The following is an 18,833-nucleotide window of genomic DNA, read 5'->3' on the forward strand; positions in this document are numbered from 1 at the left end:
AAAAGTCCTTCCTTGTGCTTTGGTGCTCAACATCCCTGGTGCAGAATTTGTAGGAAATCAAGCTCAAAAGAAATGGGACTATAGCAAGAAAGAATTGTAACATTAAAAGAAATTGAGTCTATTCTCTGATATTGTATCTATCATGGATCAGAGAGTGCACAGATTGGAAAGTCGGAAGACTCTAATACCGCCACTAACATTTACTGCCTTTGTGTTGGGTGGTGGTTTAGTCCTCTGGATCTGAGGCTCCTCGTTTTTTTTTTTTTTTTTTTCATTTTTTACTTTCAAAATAGATGCCTAATTTTCAACATTCACCCCTGCAAAACCTTGTGTTCCAAATTTTCCTCTTCTTCCCCCACCCTCTCCCCTAGATGGTAAGTAATCCAATATATGTTAAATATGTGCAGTTCTTCTATACACACTTTCACAATTATCTTGCACAAGAAAAATCATATCAAAAAGGAAAAAAATGAGAAAGAAAACAAAAGCTAGCAAACAACAACAAAAAGCGCGAAAATGCTATGTTATGATCCACATTCAGTTCCCAGAGTCCTCTCTCTTAGTGCAGGGGGCTCTCTCCATCTCCTCATCTTTTAAATGAAGGAGGTTGGAGCCCTTATCTGTTATCCCCTGGCAGACTACTAGGAGCCTTGAAGGGCTTGTGTTTTCTGATTATAACAGGACTTAGGGGCCAGAGGTTGCAGCAGGGTCTCAGCCTTCCAGAAGAGGCTCAGCTGAGGTTCAGAGCAGTAGAAGCAGGGCCAGGATTGGGTACCTCGCCCCAGACTTTTTCTTCTGTCTCTGTGGCTGTTAAGGATCTATCCTCATGCTGATGACCCGGAGGCTTCAGGGGCTCCCCCTAGAACAAAGAAGCTTCTGTGGCATCGGGCATTTGGGCTGTCTGGCCAGGCCCAGGAGAGAAGTAGGGCACCTCCAAGCAGAGTTCCTGCCAGGCCCTTGAATGAGCTCAGCCTACTCACCAGGAAAGCCAGGTCATGCCAGCGGGTGGGAAGGGCTTTGGCCAGTTGAGGGACCTGGGGCAAAGCCAGGGGTGGAGATTCAGGTCGGGGCTGTTGGGAGAGAGAGGGGAGTGAGTTGTTGCTCGGGTATCCATCCCAGCCCTGACTTTCCAGATACTCTCCTTGAACTGCTGTCCCTGGGGTTTAAGGAAGCAGGTTGGATTCATTTGTGGGTAAACAGCCTGACTGTCTCATTTGTTTCCTTTCCAAATCCGGGGGATTTGGGTACTTTAACTGGGGGGTTGTGGATGCAGTGAGTGGGAAAGGCTGCTGTAACTTTAAGAGGTTGGCATCCCTGAGCTGGGATAATAAATGAGGGACTTGGATGGTGTTCTTTCTGCCTAGCTGAATTTCACCAAGTTCCCTTTCAAGACCAGAGCATTTAGGGAGCTTCAGTAAATTAATCCTGATCAGACTGTTCATCTTCACCGGGACGGGAATATACATTATTATTATTTTTTAGCTAAAGTGACCCTTGGACCAGCTGTTATTTCAGTATGGATAGGTAGACTCCAAGAAAGCTCTGGCTTGACCAAAGTCAAGTCCATTAATTTCTTTAAGTCATCAAGCATTTATTGAGTGCTTACTGTGTATGGAACCTGAGTCACATCTAGCTTCCTTAAGCTTATCACCCTGGGCACTTAACTTCTGCAAGTTACAGCTCTTTTGCTGCATCTTAGAGGGCATTTCCTAGACCGGAGTGCTCCATGGCCCGATGGAATCTGGGATCAGACATCCCTGTGTCTCCCCCCCATATGCCGGGCACTGTGCTTAGTTGAAATTGGATCAGCAAAGAAAACTGCTATCATTCCCTCGTCAGGGAACCAGATCTCATTCCCAAGTCTTTGTATCAGAGGCCCTTTAAAAGACCCCTCCCCAGTCTGCCTTTGGGATGCTCCACTTGCCTGTCCTTACAGGGAATTCACCTAGGTGATTTCACATGAACCATATGTTGGGATGCCCATCCTGATGTGTGTTCTTCCCTTTTTAAGAGCTCTTGTGCCCCTTGAATTGGCCCCAGTGGGCAGTGAGCTGGCCAGTGCCAGATGGCCACGTGTTGCTGAATGCCTTGCATTTTGGACTGGCCCTCCTGGGGGAAGGAAGACTGGCTGGATGCAAATGGGCTCCTGTCTCCGACTTTCTCATTTTCACCTCCCATCCCGGTGAAGATGAAATCGGAAACCCCAAAGGCAAGCCACCCTCCAATCTAGCTGTGTAAGTAATTAAGCCCTCACTTCAAACAACCACATTTTAAAAAAAGCTGTAATTTTTGTAGCTGAAAATAGCCGCCGGTTTAGAGCCAGAGGAGCCCTTGATCCGGCCTGTTTTAACTCCACCTTGGAGTCTTTCTAGATTAAGTTGTCCCAGCCCCTTGCAGCTATTTGGAGGCTTTGTTTGTGACCTGTAGGGGAAACCAAGTTTCTCCTTCCCCACACATGATTAGAACTTTTAATTAAGATTATGATGGAATTATGTCTTCTCAAGGTGGATTGAACTTCTTATTATTTTTCCCAAGACCCAATATTTATTCTTTTTGTACCTTTCCTAATACCAATCCCCCAGTCTATAGAAGGTCTTCCTCTTAGGAAAGACTGGATCATATAGTGGGAAGTAAATTAGACTTGGAGTCTCAGAACCTGAATTAAAATCCTGACTTTGCAAATTATTATCTGGGTGATGTCGGACCAGTTATCTCACCTCCCCAGGTCTTGTTTTCCTCATTGATAAATTGAAGGGATTGGGCCCCATGGCCACTCTTGAAGCCCCTCCCAACTCAAAATATTTTATTCTGTATCATGATGAGGTGGTACATGTAGTCTGCTTTGGCAATACTGTCTCCTGTCTTCAAGACCCAGATCAAGGCTGTGTTCTTCCAGTTTTAGGCTTGCCGTAAGGAGGAGGGGAGGGGCTGCTTCCTAAGCTTCCCCTATGCTAGCCAATCTCAGATGCCCATTTAGGAAATGTCCTCTGAGACGTCCTGGGACTGTGGGTATATGGGAAATGAGCCAGGTACCTTTTATCTCTGTACCCCTAGAATTTAGTATAGGGCATAGAACATAGTAGGTGCTTAGTAAATTCTTCTATTGATTGGTTGACTATTCCAAGACACTCTAGTAAGTGCTGGATGTTGAGACCCAGAGATACAGCAAACCACATGAAGAGACAACCAGAGATTCCTAGATTTGGACTCACACTGAGAGATTCCCTCTGCAGAAAGCCCCTCAGAGAGATAGCCCCCTCCCATACAGAGACCCCAGGCACCTCCCCCAGATACAGCGGAAGAGAGACACAGAGATAGATATAGTGTCGATGCTGGTCACAGAGAGAATACAGAGTGACAGACTTTGAGTCTGCAGCACACAGAATAACCACTGGTCAGCTGAATTTAATGGTTGGATTTGTGTATGGAACTCTATGAAATAGGCTTTTAAAGAACCAAGGACTGGGATAGTTCTCCCCCCGCCCCCACTCCAGTTTAGCCTTCCCGGTCCAAATAGCCAGGGTCTGCCCTTGATTTTGGTACTAGGGCCAAATTACATGCATTAGAACTGGTGCCCAATGGGCACCCCTGTCTCCCTATTCCCCAGCCTTACCACAACAGAAGAAATCCATCTGCCTTGGATTTCAAGCTGCCCAAAATAGCCACTATGGCAGAGCAGAACTGGAGACCTGCTAATTAACAATGTCTTCTTCCCAGATCCACTCACTGGGGGTGGCCCTGTTTGGAGCTAGAAGTCCCTGGGTAACTGAGAAGCAGGAGGATCTGTCCTTGCTGGGGGGAATTCCCATTTTCCACACCTGTTCCCTGGCCTGATTGGATCCCTTTTATAAAGAAACGTGGGTGGCAAACTAATCTCTGGGACTTTAAAGACTTGGAGAGTAGACCTGGCCCCCTTGCTCTGACTTGGGGTGGTGAGTGATTCACCTCTCTGGTCTTCTCTCCAGCTGGGCTACGTCAAGGTCTTCTCAACCTTTGTTGTTGTTTTTTAATAATAGCTTTTTTTATACTAATAACTTTTTATTTTTCAAAGGATGTGCAAAAGGGCAGCTAGTTAGAATAGTGAATAGAGCTCCAGCCCTGAAGTCAGAAGGACCTGGGTTCAAATATGACCTCAGACACTTAACACTTCCTGGCTGTGTGACCCTGAGCAAGTTACTTCAGCTTGTTTACTTCAGTTTCCTCCTCTGTAAAATAAATTAGAGAAGGAAATGGTCAATCACTTTAGTATCTTTGCTAAGAAAACCCAAAGTAAGATCACAAAGACTCAGTCCCAAATGAACAAGTTATTTTCCCATCTGTGTTCAAAAATCAAAAAAATGTGGGGGGGAGTGGGGAGGAAGCCCCTGTGGGGGGTTAAGAACCCCTGTGCCCTTCAGCTTTAACTCCTGGATAAGTTGGATTTGAAGCTGAGAAGATGAATGGGACCCCCGGCTGCAGTTATAGTCCAAAGGTGTTTGACTCTATTTAATAAATAGCATGGGTGCCAAAGTACAGAGCCCTTTTCAAGAACCTATTAATGGCTGATTCCCTTTTTTTCTCCAAGTCTTATTTAGACTTAAGTCATGAGCCAGTCCCCCCTTCTCCCAGCCCCCCCTTTCCCTGACTGAGACTCGGTGCTCATGGGATGAAGCCTGTGGGTGTTCTGCCTCCAGCTAGCTGCTGGGCACTGCCAGGCGTGCAGCAAAAGATAGAGAATTCTCCCTGAAAGGAGGAGGGGCATTGGTCAAGACCAGGAGCTTGGGACTGTGTGTTCTGTCGGACCAGAGAGTAGCTTGATAGGAGTAGCCCCTCTTCAGGCTGGCCTGGGTCATGGTCCTAGAAGATGCACAAGAACCCTTTAGCTCCTTTTCCGAAGTCTTGGGAGGGAGGTGGCGCAGGAATGGTTCATCCTGTTTTGCAGAAGAGGAAATCTCAGAGACATTAAAGAATTAGAAAGCATTTTTTTCTTTTTTTGAGTCAGTCTGGCTTAAGTGACTTGCCCAGAATCACACAGCTAGTGAGTATCTAAGGTTGTATTTGAACTCCTGACTTTTTGACTTGAGGGTCAGTGTTGTATCCTTTTGGTCACCTAATTGTCCCTTCGGGAAGCATTTATTAATAAGCACTTCTCTGTGCCAGGTACAGTGTGTAGAATCCAGGGATGTAAATGGGAAAAATAAAACTATCCCTATTCCTAAGGAACGCCTCAGGAGGTGGGGGGAAGAAGGGGGAAGTCTATGAGGATGTCTATAAATACAGGGAATAAATCTCAAGAAAAGAAAGATACTGCTGTTAAGTCTGGAGTAGTGATTTGTCTGAGTGCCATAACCAGTAAGCTGTAAGAGTCAGGATTGGAACTCGGGGTAAATGATTCCAAATATATTTCTTCTCCCCCTAAATCATGCTGTCTGGGTCAGTATGACAAACACAACAGCTTTAGATTAGAAGTAGGAGCTCAGAGTTCAAATTCTGGTTCTGCCCCTTCTTACCTATTGATCCTAAGCATGTTTTTTTTTTTTTTTTTTTTTGCAAATTGATGGAGATGTTCTCTTTTCCCATCTGGCTGGATCTTTCTTCTAACATCTTTCTTTTTGGTCTTGGAATAATAATCATAATCCTCCTCATCATATTTGTATAACACTTTAAGGTTTATAAAATACTTTCTTTATAGAGATTCTTTTTTAATTCCTTGCGAAGGAGGAGTTAATATTATCTACTTTTTACAGATGAGGAAATTGAGAAACACAGAAATGAAGTGACTATTTCAGGGTCATACAGCTAGTAAGTATTTGTGGCAGAGTTTGGATTTTGATCTTTTGTACTTCTAATTTAGAACTACACCTGCCACCTAGCTGCCACAGTTGTTAGTTTGTGGTTACATATTCATAAATACAAAATATTTTGTATTTATATATGCTAGATACAAAGTAAGGAGAAGGGTGTGTGTGTGTGTGTGTGTGTGTGTGTGTGTGTGTGTGTATGGGAGTGCACCCCTAGGAAGGTAGGTGCTATTTTTCCCATTTTGCAGATAAGGTAACTGAGACTGAAAGAGAGAAAATGATTTGTTGAGTGTCACATAGTCTGTATTATATACCTATGTGTATTATATATATATATATAATACACATAGGTGTATATGTTTATAAGTATTACATGTGTACACAAGCACACTGAGGGATTTCAGATCTTTTGTTGTTCAGACCACTGGTAAGTCTTGACCTCAGTTTCTCAACTTCCTCATTCCTCCAGTCCTGTTTTATTTCAAAAGCCCTCTTTTAGCCCCTAAGCTGCTAGTACCTTCCTTTTGTGGATCCCTTTCTACTTACTTTGTACTTAATAAGTAATGTCTTTTCCCTTCTTTCTGCCCCATTAAGGATATAAGTTTCTTGAGGGTCTAAATGTCCTCAATGCCTAATACTGGGTTTGGCACACAGTAGGTGCTTAATAGTTGTTGACTGATTAACTGTCGTGTTTAATAGATGCTTGTTGACTTGATTGACTTGCATGTTTTCTTGGGGCATAAATCTGCCTTAAACCTCCAATGGCTGGGAACTGCTCCACCTCTGAAATTTCCAAACGTGAGCGACCCCTTTCATTGAATATCCTGAATTTCCACCTCTCCTGCTCTTGGTCCCACCCAGTTTCTTGTTAATTGTATATTTTCTTCATCCCAATGGCATCACTTGCTCCCCTACCCAGTCAGCTTAAACTCCAAGCTTAGTCACTTTTTAAAATTTGCTCTAATAGCTTCCGGTTTTTATATCACCTTAAATCATTTCCAAATGGCCCCAGCCTCCATTGTTACTTGAAGCCAATTAACTCCATCCGTGGTCCCCTACCTTTGCAAAGAAAGCAAGGAGGTACATAGTCTATTTTCCATCTCTTCACTGAGAACTAGCTAGGTTTGGTCACTGTAAGACAGCCTGTCCCATCCCATTCATTCATTTTTGTCCTTTACATTGTTGAAGGAATTGTGTGTGTTATTTTCCTGTTCACAGATCTTTTCCTACACTTGATTGGTTTTCACCATCACTATTTCCTGGGATGTAGCAATGATTTTCCATTGCAGCCATAGATCATAACTTGTTTAGCCATCCTTAATGAGCCCCTTTCTTTAGCACTTCCCTCCAGCTCTTTGAGACCTCCTCTTCCCTGTGATCTCAGAATGCCTCCCCACTTTGAGCTTCCCCAAATTGGACCAATCCTGAGTCCCAAGAGACCCTCAGCTTCTGTCCTTTTCTGTACCCGAGTCTCAATCAAGCATCACAGAGAAAAAACACAAAGCCATTATAATTGGGTTGTCCATTAACTCACTCTGTCCTCATCATTACTCAATGATCCTTTTTACTTTTATTTGGCTTCCTTGGTATATTCTTGATGGTCCCAGCCAGTGATTTTTACCTCTTTCTTCTCATTAGTCCATATTGGTTTCTTCCTGACCTTTTCTACTGTTTGCCTCAGTTTCTTGATCTGTAAAGTAGAAATCCTAATAACATCTACCTGCCAGGGTGGTGTGAGGATCAAAGAAGATAATAAAATAAAAGTACTTCTCACAAAGTTAGGTACACAGTAGGTGCTTATTTAATAATGGCTTGTTTTCCTCTCCTTTTCTCCTCCACTTCTCTCAAAGGCAGCTCCCCTTGCCCCAAACTCCTTTTTTATAGGTGTGAAATTCAGAATTTTTCTCCTTTGGGATTGAGAGGAATATGACATTTGGTCAGTACTGAACCAAGCTTCCTAACAACCAGCTGCTTTTAGCACACCTGGTGACTGGAACCAGATTGGGGAGCTCTGGAAATTAAGTTACCCTCAGGGTCATAATATGGCTTTGAAACTGGAAGGGACCTCTGAGGCAGGAGGACTGGGAGGTGCTCAGAGGCTCACAGAATTCAGAATCCCAATCCAGAATCCCGACTCCAAGGCTAAGTAGTATTCTGTAGTCAAAAGCCACTCATTCTGCTGTCTGTGTATTTTGAAGTGTTTATTGATACATTGTCTTCCCCTTTCATTATCCCTCTGTCTCTATTTCTCTCTGTGTGTATCCATTCAGGAGCTGAAGAAAATCCTCAATTTAGCTTTTTCCCTCTTTCCCACTGAAGCTTCTCTTTAGGGAGAGAGGATTTCTGTTCAGGTACAGAATGGACATGGTGCTCCAAGACTCCTTCCAACTTGAACTGATTCTGTGATCTCAGAGAAAGGGGTCTTTTTTTTTTTCCTTTTTCTTTTTTGGTTTTGTTATCAATCTCCCTTTAATTGGCAGCTAATTTCAGTCATTGAAGCCATTCAGATTAGGGAATAGCTATGTGGTTTCTGATTTTATACTTATTAAAATGTTTGCAAAACGGACATAAACAAAAATGCTAGGTTTGCCCCAGAGAGGATGAGCTCCCAGATGAAGGGAAGAGTCTTCTTAAATTCACAGCCAAAGCTTCACTTGGAACCAGGGCTTCCTGGCCCTAGGTGTGTGGGCAACACCTGTATTCAAATGGAAAGAGCTGCATTCCAGCATCCTTTGTAGAAATTCCAGCCTGTGTTATTAAGCTTCCCCTTCCCTGATAGACATCTGCCTGATGGGGCCCTCATTCATTACTCTGGCTTTTCTCACTAACCTGGGCTTGTTGCACGCATGTTAATACGGGGCTCTGGAAGCTGGCCCAAGAGCCCATTGTCTTGGAATCTTAGATATGAGGCGGGGAGACACTCAGAGGCCTGATAGTCCTGCTCCCACATCTTACAGAAGGGGAGATCCAGACCCAACCAGCTTAGTGACTTGCCCACAGAGAGTAATAATAATAATAATAATAACAGCTTGCAGAGTACTTTCTACATTAGCTCACTTGATTCTCCCAGCCCTATTTTACAGGAAACCAAAGCCAGAAAAGTGAATTACCCAGGGATAGCACTAATACGAAGTAGGATTTGAACAGGTCAGCTTCATTGCAAGGCAATTAGGATTTTTTTTAAATTGAAGTTTTTTATTTTTAAAACATATGCATGAATAATTTTTAATATTCATCCTTGAAAAACCTTGTATTCCAAATCCCCCCCTTTTCCCCTCCCCTAGATGGCAAGTAATCCAATAATTAACATGTGTAATTCTTCTATATGTATTTCCACAATTATCATCTCCACAAGAAAAATCAAATCAAAAAGGAAAAAAAAACAAAATGCAAGCATACAAGAACAAAAAGAATGAAAATATATGTTGTGAGCCACACTCAATTCCCACAGTTCTCTCTCTGAGTGCAGATGGCTCTCTTCATCAAAAGATCATTGGAACTGGCCTGAATCATCTCATTGTTAGAAGAGACCCATGTCTATCAGAATTGATCATCGTTTAATCTTGTTACTGCTGTGTATGATCTCCTAGTTCTGCTCATTTCACTTAGCATCAGTTTGTAAAAGTCTCTCCAGACCTTTCTGAAATTATCTGAGCACCTAGGATTGAGGAGATAGTTCAGATCCACTCTCAGATACTTCCTAGCTGTGTGATTCCTATTTAACCCTATTTGCCTAAGTTTCCTCATCTGTAAAGTGAGCTGGAGAAGGACATGGCAAAGCCCTAGAGTATCTTCATTTATTTATTTTGAGCTAAGAACAGTAATTATTTTTATTAAAGCTTTTTGTTATCAAAAACATATGCTTAAATAATTTTCAACATTCACCCTTGAAAAACCTTGTTTTCCAAAATTTTTCCCCTTCTCCCCACTTCCTCCTCTAGGTGGCAAATAATCCAATATATGTTAAACATGTGTAATTCTTCTGTACATATTCCTGAAGTACTTTTCAGAAAACTCCAAATGGGGTCATGAAGAGTTGGACATAATTAAAATGAATCAACAGCCTTCTTCCAGGTGGAACACCAGCCTCAAGGCTACCTTGCTTTCCCAAAGGAATAGTAAGCAGCCTATTGGAATTTGTATTCCTTCCTTTTTAATTCAATTTGTATTCCTTCCTCCCTCCAGTGTAGCTGAGGGATTCCATCACTGATAGTCTAGCTTTGTATAGAAAGAAAGTGACATCTCTCTCTTTGGAAGTTGGCTATTAGGTGAATGGATGCCTTTGGGGTTCATGCTCCCACATAGGAAGCTGCCTGCCGTTGGTGGGGCTGCCCCGGTCTTGGTGGAGAGATGACCCAATCCCAAAGGAGTGTCCAGAGTATGAAAGAGACAGATCTGTATCCCCCACTGAACTCTACTTAACTCACCAAAGACTTGGGGAACCGTGTCTCCTGTTTTAACTATAATTCTCATTTCCCCCACTCCCCCATGACCTACACATCTTATCTGTTTTATGCACATTATCTGCTTAAATGAAACTTTGACTCCCTCAAAAAAGGAACAGGTTTTGACATCTCCATTTTCTTTCCCATAGCTGAACGCCCTGATGTGGTATTTTGATAACGGTTTTCATCACTTGTCTAAACATTGGGCTGGAGCTAAAAGAAACACGTTCTCTGGGCCAGATGAGTGCTCGTCTTTCCCCTCTCCCCCTACCTTCAGCCTCCTGAGGGTATGTGTGTGAATCCCAGGCACTCATCCCGCCGCATGTCGGGGAATTAATTGGGAAGGGTGCGCCGGCCGACGCTATTTTTACCCAACATTGTTGAGGCAGGTTCGATCCATTTTTTCTTCTGTGTTCTTTTGGAGAGAATGGAGCATCACCGAGGGGGTTGGGAATGGAGATGGGAGATGTTTTCCCTCAGGGAGGTTGTATACCTTCTAAAGAATGGGTCATCAAATAGCATCCAGAGAGGAGGGTGAGAATGGGGGAAAAAAGAACTCTGTTCTGGGACAAAAAACCAGTGCCCGGCATTGCCTGCCACACAGAGCTGGGTGTGGGATGGGCAAATGTTGGCATCTGGAAGGAGGGGAATCTGCTTTTCTACCCCTTCTCTTCTGTGTCATTCTGCATGGGGACAATTCTCCTGAGAGGGGGAATTCCTCTTGCATCAGGAGTATCCTAATATCACTGAAATCTCAAATTTAGGTTCTTGTCCCATCTTCCCGATGGAATATGGGTTGCTTCCCTTGATAGGGGTGTAAGCTCCCTGAGGGCTCAATTATTTCACCTTGTCGTTGTATCCCCAGTGCCCAGGACTATGCCCTTGTTCCTTGGCGAATCTCAGGGGGTGCTGTCATAGGCAGGGCCCTTTGGAAGTGGAAACATTTATTGGTCATTTTGAGGAAGTTTTGCTCGGTAGAGGTGTGTGGGTGGGTGGCTGCAGTCTCAAGAACCCAGTTAAAGCATTATACTCGGTTTTTGTCCTCTCATTCCTCCTCTGTCTGAGGAAAGAGGACAGGTCAAGTACCCAGAGCCTTGGAGAGCTGTGTCTTCCGCTTGTGTTAGTGTGGTGGTCCTTCCAGCTGTCTGAATTCAGCCAGAATTGGTGCTGGGTCACTGTTGTCCCCTTGAGATTTAAGAGGAGCCGGCCTGTGGCTGGTTCCGACTTGACCCCCCCCCTCACGTAACATCCCCCTGACTCTCATTCCAGTTCTGTTATCTCAAGATCAGCCAGACTGACTCCAGAAATGGAGTAGGTATGGAAGTTCCCCCACTTAGGGCTGAAGATCTTGTGCTAACTTGCCTTTTCCTGCAGATATGGATCCAGCATCCTTTCCCTTAGTATCATAAGGTCTACCCAGTAAAGCATCCCAGCAGCTCTAGAGACTTGTTATTCTATAGAATTAACTGGTCTGATAGCCCAGGAAATATCTTGGAAGGGTTGCCTAGTAGTGTATTAGATTTGGAATCCAGAAGTCTTAAATTCAGACTCTGCTTGAGACATCTCCTAGCTGTGTGATCCTGTATCAATCACTTAACCTCTGTCTGTAAAATGGGGATGATAATAGCATCTCTCCCCAAAGTTATGCTGAAGACCAAAGGGAACTGCTAATATAAAGCTCTGTATGAGGCTAGCTGTATTAGTAAAGCTTAACGAGGCTTTGTTCCTGCCTCTGGAGAAGGAAGGCTGAAGGGGCTCTGTGGAAATCAGGCTGGACATTTTGTGGGGGATTAATTCTTCCCCTTGGGAAGGAGGCATCTGCCGTAACCCCAACCTCTTCGCATACAGGTGTCCCTTGCTTCCGATGGGCTGCATTCCAACGGTTTATTTGTATGGTGGTTGTTTGGGAACTCGAAACTGTTTCTGAGGAGGAAATAATGCACTCACCCGGGAGGAGGATTTAGGCTTGGTATGGGGGAAATTTCTTCACAATTAGCTGTCTGGAGGAATGATGGACTGACTACGAGGCCAGGACTAGGTTTTTCCCCTCCTTGATAGCGCGCAGAAAGCTTCTGGAATAAGTTCTCTTCATTGAATGGTCCGAGGGGGATTTCTGTTTCAGGGATCAGTTGGCCTAGAGAGCTTCAGAGAGCACTTCCACCCCTGAGATGCTTTGGATTCCATGTCGTGGTTGAGAAACATTTATTAAGTGCCTGATAATTAATCATGGCATCTGGGTGACTCGGTGGATAGAGAGCCAGTCTTGGAGGCCTCAGGCACCTATTAATTGTGTGTCCTAAGCAAATCACTTAACCTCTGGACCTTAGTAAACTTATCTGTAGCATCAGGTCCTTGTGAGCATCAAATATTTGAAGGGATTTGCAAAGCTTAAAAAACTATAAAAGTTTTGATGATGATGATGATATTCACTCAAACCCTTAAGTGCTCTGTTTCTGTTCTCTCTTCCCCCCTTTTCTTCCCTCTCTTTCTCCCTCTCTCCTTTCTGTATTCCTCTTTCTCCATTGTTATCCTTCCTCCTCTTCTCATCCTTCTTCCTCCTCCTCCTCCTTCCCTCTTCTCTTCCCCCACCTCCTCCTTCTCTCTCTTTCTCTCTCTTTTCTCTCTCTCCTTTTTCGTCTTTCTTTTCTCCTCCCCTCTTCTTCCTCTTCCTCCTCTTCCTTTACCTCTTCCCCCATCTCCTAGTCTTCTTCTTCTTCTCTATGTCTCTCTCTCTCACTCTTTCCCTCTCTTTCTCTCTTCTCTCTCTTCTCCTTTTTCTCTTTTCTTTTCTCCCTCCCTCCCAACCCTCCCTCTTGTTCTTCCTCCTCCTCCTCCTTCATCCTCTCCCTCCTCCTCTTCCTCATCCTTCTCTCCCTCCTCCTCTTCTTCCTTCTCTTTTCTTCTCTCATCCCCCTTTCCATTCTCCCCTTCTCCTCCTCTTCTTCCTTTCCTCTGTCTCTTTCTCTTCTCTCTTTCTCTTTCTCTCTTTTCTTTTTTCTTTCTCTTCTCTCTCTCTCCCTCCTTCCCCCTCCCTATTCTTCCCCATCTTTTTCGTTCCTCCCCACCCCCATCCAGATTTTAGAAATGTCTAGGTAGATTAGAGCTAAACTAAGAAGGATGCTATTTGTCATCTCATAAAATGAGTATTGAAAACATAATCCTCCCAAAAGACACTTGGGAGAAGGAAGATCCAGAAGCTAGGGAAATCTTTGCCTTTTGAGGGACGTGGGGGTTTGTGCTTGCTCCCGCTGGTTGCGGGAACTCCAGGTGTATTTCTTCCACTCGGAAGGGAGCCAGCCACCAAGCTCTGAAATAGGAACTGCCTGGCCTGAGCCAGTCAGCGTGTCTCACATTAGCCATGGCAGGCAGCATCCCCGCCATATTTCTGCATTCCACTCCCCGTATGGGGGGATGTCTCACATTCTTTCGAAAGCTGCTGGATTCCCCCAAACGCTGAATCTAACTTCCAGATGTGGAATGGGGATGGGGAAGCCTTCTCTCCTCGGGACTTGAAATTGCTTTTTATTTTAGTTTAATTTTATTTCTTTCAGTTAACAGCATTCTCTTCTCTACCATTTTTAAATAAAAATCATTGGAACAGAAATACCCAGGAGAACTAAATAAATTCCTGCCTGGGCCATGTCCCAAAATATACATCACATTCTGTCTCCTGGAACCTAAAATACCTTCTAAATAATGGTGATGATGTTATCACCAATCCCTATAGCAAAGTGGTAGGGAAGGGGAGAGGGGATGATGAGTCCATTACTGGGAGGGGGGGTGCCATTGAAAAAACACCCCCAGGGACTTTCCCAGCCAACTCAGCCATTATAAACATTTTCTCTGCGCACCCTATTCCAGATCTGAAGCCATCTGAATGTCTTTTTCTTCTTGAGGCTGTTGGCAAATCCTGCTGTCCTCAAAGTCAAGGGTGAAAGGGCTTCCAAATAATTGATTTAGAATGAAAGTATCCAGTTTAAACCTCTTGTCTGAGAGATGAGTGAACTGAGGTCCAGAGAGTGAATGACTTGCCTGGAGTCATATAAGTAGGAAGTCTGAGGCAGGATTAAAATCCTTTAGATCCATCAGTAAGCATTTGTTGAGCATCTATGTTCCAGATACTGTATTCAGTGCTCTGCAGCCTCATTTGATCCTCAAAAGTGTCCTGTGATACTTAGGTACTATTATCTCTCTCTTACAGTTGAGGAAACTGAGGCAAACAGGTTAAGTGACTTGCCTAGTATCACATAGCCACTAAGTGTTGAAGGCTGAATTTGAATTCAGGTCTCTTGACTCCAAACCCAGTGCTCTATCATCTGTATCTCCTAGAAAACAAACAAACAAAAAACCAATCCCTGCTCTCAAAAAAAAAAAAATCTAAAACCACAGATTTAGAAACTTTAGTGGTCACGGTATCATTTTATAGATGAAAAAATAAGAGGCCCAGAGAGAGCAAGTGATTTGACCCCATATCACAAAGGTTGTAAAAAAAAAAAAGAGAGAGAGTTAGGACTTGAACTCAGCTCTTTGATTTGCTTCATCACTTTGTTTCTTAGTTCTTCCTAATAATCTTCCCCATTGTTTTTTCGTAGCAGTCATCATAGGGAGATATATATATAATTTTATAATAAATTTTATGCTGTAACCCATTGTTACTCTACATAGTGAATCTTATAAAGTAATGTTATACACAATATCACATATATAATTTACGTATTCATAATAATATACAAATCACATCTGATTTGCACATCAGTAATTTAATTTACATTGTCTTATGGTTGAGAGGGCCTGGCTTTGCACGGTATGATTTTGTTTGTAAATAGCACTTCTGTTTTTGGTGGTAAGATAGTGTTGTGTAGCTAGTATGTCAGAAGTGGGGCCTGAACCCAGTTTCTGGCAGTCTATCAGACATGTAGTTATCCACCATCCTTTCTTTCTACTCCAGACCTTTTAATCTTCTCCAAGTAAAACAGCCAATTCCTTCAGTAAATCCTCATGGGACATGGTTTTAAGATTCTCACCTATCCCCTACTCCCTTCTGGTCACCTACCTTTTGACACCCATTACTCTTGTCAATGTCCTTGCTAAAAGGAAGCATCCAAATTTTAACGTAATATTCCATTTGAGTATTGACTAAAGGTCCAGTACAGTGGGTCTCTGCAGCCCGCCTTGATGTGCAAGACATGAGATTTGGACCTAGTTTCAAGTTCTTGCTTTGCCACTTACCATCTATAGGTTCAATTCACTTCACCTCTCTGGACCTCCATTTACCTATTTAAACAAACAAATAAATAAATTTAAATACATGTTTAAACAAAAATTAAATAAATAAATAATGGATCATCTCTGAGGTCCTTTATAGCTCTGTGTTGAGACTATAAAGTGTCATTGAGGCAATTAGTAGTGAAGTGGATAGAGTGCTGGGCCTGGAATCAAGAATCTTCTTGTGCCTCAGACACTTGCTAGCTGGATAACACTGGACAAGTTATTTGAGACTTCTGCTTACCTCAGTTTTTCCATCTGTAAAATGGAAATAATAATGATAGCACCTATTATTGTGAGGATCAAATGAAACAGTATTTATAAAATACTTTGCACATCCAAAAGCTTTATGTAAATGCTGTTTGTTAATGTATGTTTGTCTCCATCTTGGAAACTAGAGATCTTATGTTAATTTGGCCTAAGATTGCATAAGCCTGCCATGATACTGCCCTGTCCCTTGTCCACTAATCCACCCTCCCCAGGTCCTTCTCATGTGATTTGCCCATGTCTATTTCTTTCTGTATTTGTGTAAGGATTCTTTTTCCCTCCAGTCCAAATTCAGGGCTTGAAATTTAATTGGGATAAATAGAACCTTATTGCATTTGGCCTATCATTTGAACCTGTTAGATCTTTTTGGATCCCGATTCCATCACTCAGTATGTTAGCTAAACTTCCCAGCTCTAGGCTATCTGTTAATTCAATAATTATCCCATCCCTCCTTCATGCAAGGCATTTAGTAGTAGATGAAACTTGCTTATGTATATTGTCTTCCCATATTAGCAAATGGGTTTCTAGAGAGCCAGGACTGTCTTGCCTTTCTGTTTGTGTCCTTAGCACTTATTGCAATGCTTGCTACACAGTAAATGCTAAATAGATCCTTTTTCATTTATATTTCATGCCAGGCTCTCTGTTAAGTGTTAGAGACAGAAAGGCAAAAGTGAAAGACCCTAACTTCAGGGAGCTGGAATATCTTTAAACCTTTACAGGCAGAGTAGTAAGTGGCAGAAACCGGATTTGAAACCAGGTCCTGTGGCTCCACATCCTATGCTTTTTTCTTTTTTTTTTTTTTTTTTTTTTTTTTTTTTTTTAGCCAGGGTAAGCTACAAAGGCCTGCTTAGACTTTATGCTATGGGTACTATAGAGCAATTTGTTAAGTTCTGGATACTACATTTTGAAGGACGTTGACAATTTAGAATGTGGCCAAAGAAAAGGGACCAGCATAGTTAGGGCCCTTAAAACCATATCCTATAAAGCTCTAATGAAAGAATAGAATTAACTTGCAATCTAATGATAGAAGTCTTAAAAGTATGGAATAGAGCTAGGTCATGGAAGAGTTTTGGAGGCATTTCACTAGAGATCTTCCACCAATTTGATATCAGTCCATTAAATTACTACTCTTTGAGTTTGGATATTTAAGTTCTGAATCCCACTTACTGTGTTATCTATCTTTTAACCTTTATGTCTTATCTACCAGGAAATTGTAAGAAACTTAAGCAGATACCTTACTGAAATCCATGTAGCTCTACTGCATTCCTTTGTTGTAGTAATGTAGTGGTAAACTCTTGTCAAAGGAGAAAAAGAGGTTAGTCTGGTAGGACTTGTTTTTGATGTGCGCATGTTGACTTATAATAGCTGCTGTTTCTTAGAGTGCTTGCAAGCTATCCCTTTTAATCATACATTCTAGAATTTTGCCACAAAGTAAAGTCAAACTCCTGAACCTATTATTTAAAAACTAGTTTCCTTTCCTGTTGAGAATGGGGAGAGCCGAAGGCTTGGCTCAAAGCCTGGGCCGCCTCCATGTTCTCCAGAGTTTTTTTTTTTTTTTTTAACAGACATCATGGTGGACAGCTGCACTTTTCTCTCAGTATCTTTAGATGGAATTGATCCATCCTTGATGACTTGTCCCTAGCAAGGATGGCTAGATGTTAGTGTTTCAAATTTGTATTAGGTTTCAAATCCCTAACCATAAGGGTTTTTATGCTTACATAGGGAAGCAGAAAAAAAAAAAAAGATTCCTTTTTTCTTAAAAAACCACAAAAGGCTTTATTGCTATTTGTATTTTAAATGGTATTCTCATTTCCTAATATTATTCCCATAGTAGAAAATCTTTCTCTCCACTCTTTTGTTTGGCACCCATCCCTGCTGTTTGCAGGCCCTCATCATCTCCCTCTTGGACTACTTTGATAAGATTTAGATTGGGTTCTCTGCTTCAAGTCTTTCCCCACTTGGTCCATGCTTCACTCAGTACCAAAGAGATCTTCCTTATCTGACCCTGAAACTACCACTCTTCCTCAGTAATCTCTAGTGGATCCCTCCTCCCTGTTACCGTCACCCTTACTCAATGTACTCCAGTGGATCCTTCTTCCCTGGTATCACCACCCTTATTCAGTGTACTCCAGTTGATCCCTTCTCCCTGGTACTATTACCCTTACTCAGTAAACCAGTGGATTCCTTCTCCCTGGTACCACTACTCTTACTCTCAGGGTACACCAGTACCTGATATTGTCACCTTTATTCAGGGTACTCCAGTGGATCCCTCCTCCCTGGTACTATCACCCTTACTATCAGGGTACTCCAGTGGATCCCTCCTCCCTGGTACACCCTTACTATCAGAGTACTCCAGTGGATCCCTCCTCCCTGGTACTATCACCCTTACTATCAGGGTGTTCTAGTGGATCCCTCCTCCCTAGTACTATCACCCTTACTCAGGATACTCCAGTGGATCCCTATCAGCCTTAATCAATAAACCAGTGGATCCCTCCTCCCTGGTACCATCACCCTCACTCAGAGTACTCCAGTAGATCCCTTCTCCCTGATAACATCACCTTTGTTCAGCAAACTCCAGTGATTTCTTCCTCCGTGAAAGGTCAAACATAAAACCCTTTGTTCAGCTGTTGTGGCTTTTCCTCACATAGGAATGGTTTCACAACCTGGTCGTTTGCACAGACTCTTACCCTATACGTGCTCTCCTTCTCCACTCCCACCTCCTGGTTTGCGTGGTTCCATACAGCTCAAATCCCATCTGCTTCCTTCTGAGATTGCTTCCCATTTACACACTATATATACATAGTTGCTAGCCTGTTGGCTCCCCCTCTTCAACTGTATGTTCCTTGAGGGCAGGAACAAAGTTTTATTTTTCTTTGTATATCAAATGCTTTGCACAATGTAGGTCACATAACAAGTGCTTAATAAATGCTTTTTGATGGATTATTCTGCTGTAATTAAAAGTTCAGTTAAACAGCTGAAGAAATTCAGACTGTTTTAAGCAGCTAGCCGGGTGTTAGAGAGTGACTGAGGCGCCCAATTTTTCCTGCTGCTAATTCCAAATCCAGCACTCTTTGTA

At 42.7% G+C, this 18,833-nt stretch overlaps 1 protein-coding gene across 3 annotated transcripts in view; it reads left to right on the forward strand.

Moving 5' to 3' along the window:
• Positions 1-18,833, forward strand: part of RAB11FIP4 (RAB11 family interacting protein 4) — a 158,479-nt gene that overhangs the window by 124,465 nt on the left and 15,181 nt on the right. The window lies entirely within an intron of this gene.

The sequence above is a fragment of the Antechinus flavipes genome, chromosome 4, assembly GCF_016432865.1.
Source record: "Antechinus flavipes isolate AdamAnt ecotype Samford, QLD, Australia chromosome 4, AdamAnt_v2, whole genome shotgun sequence".
Classification (NCBI taxonomy): domain Eukaryota; kingdom Metazoa; phylum Chordata; class Mammalia; order Dasyuromorphia; family Dasyuridae; genus Antechinus; species Antechinus flavipes.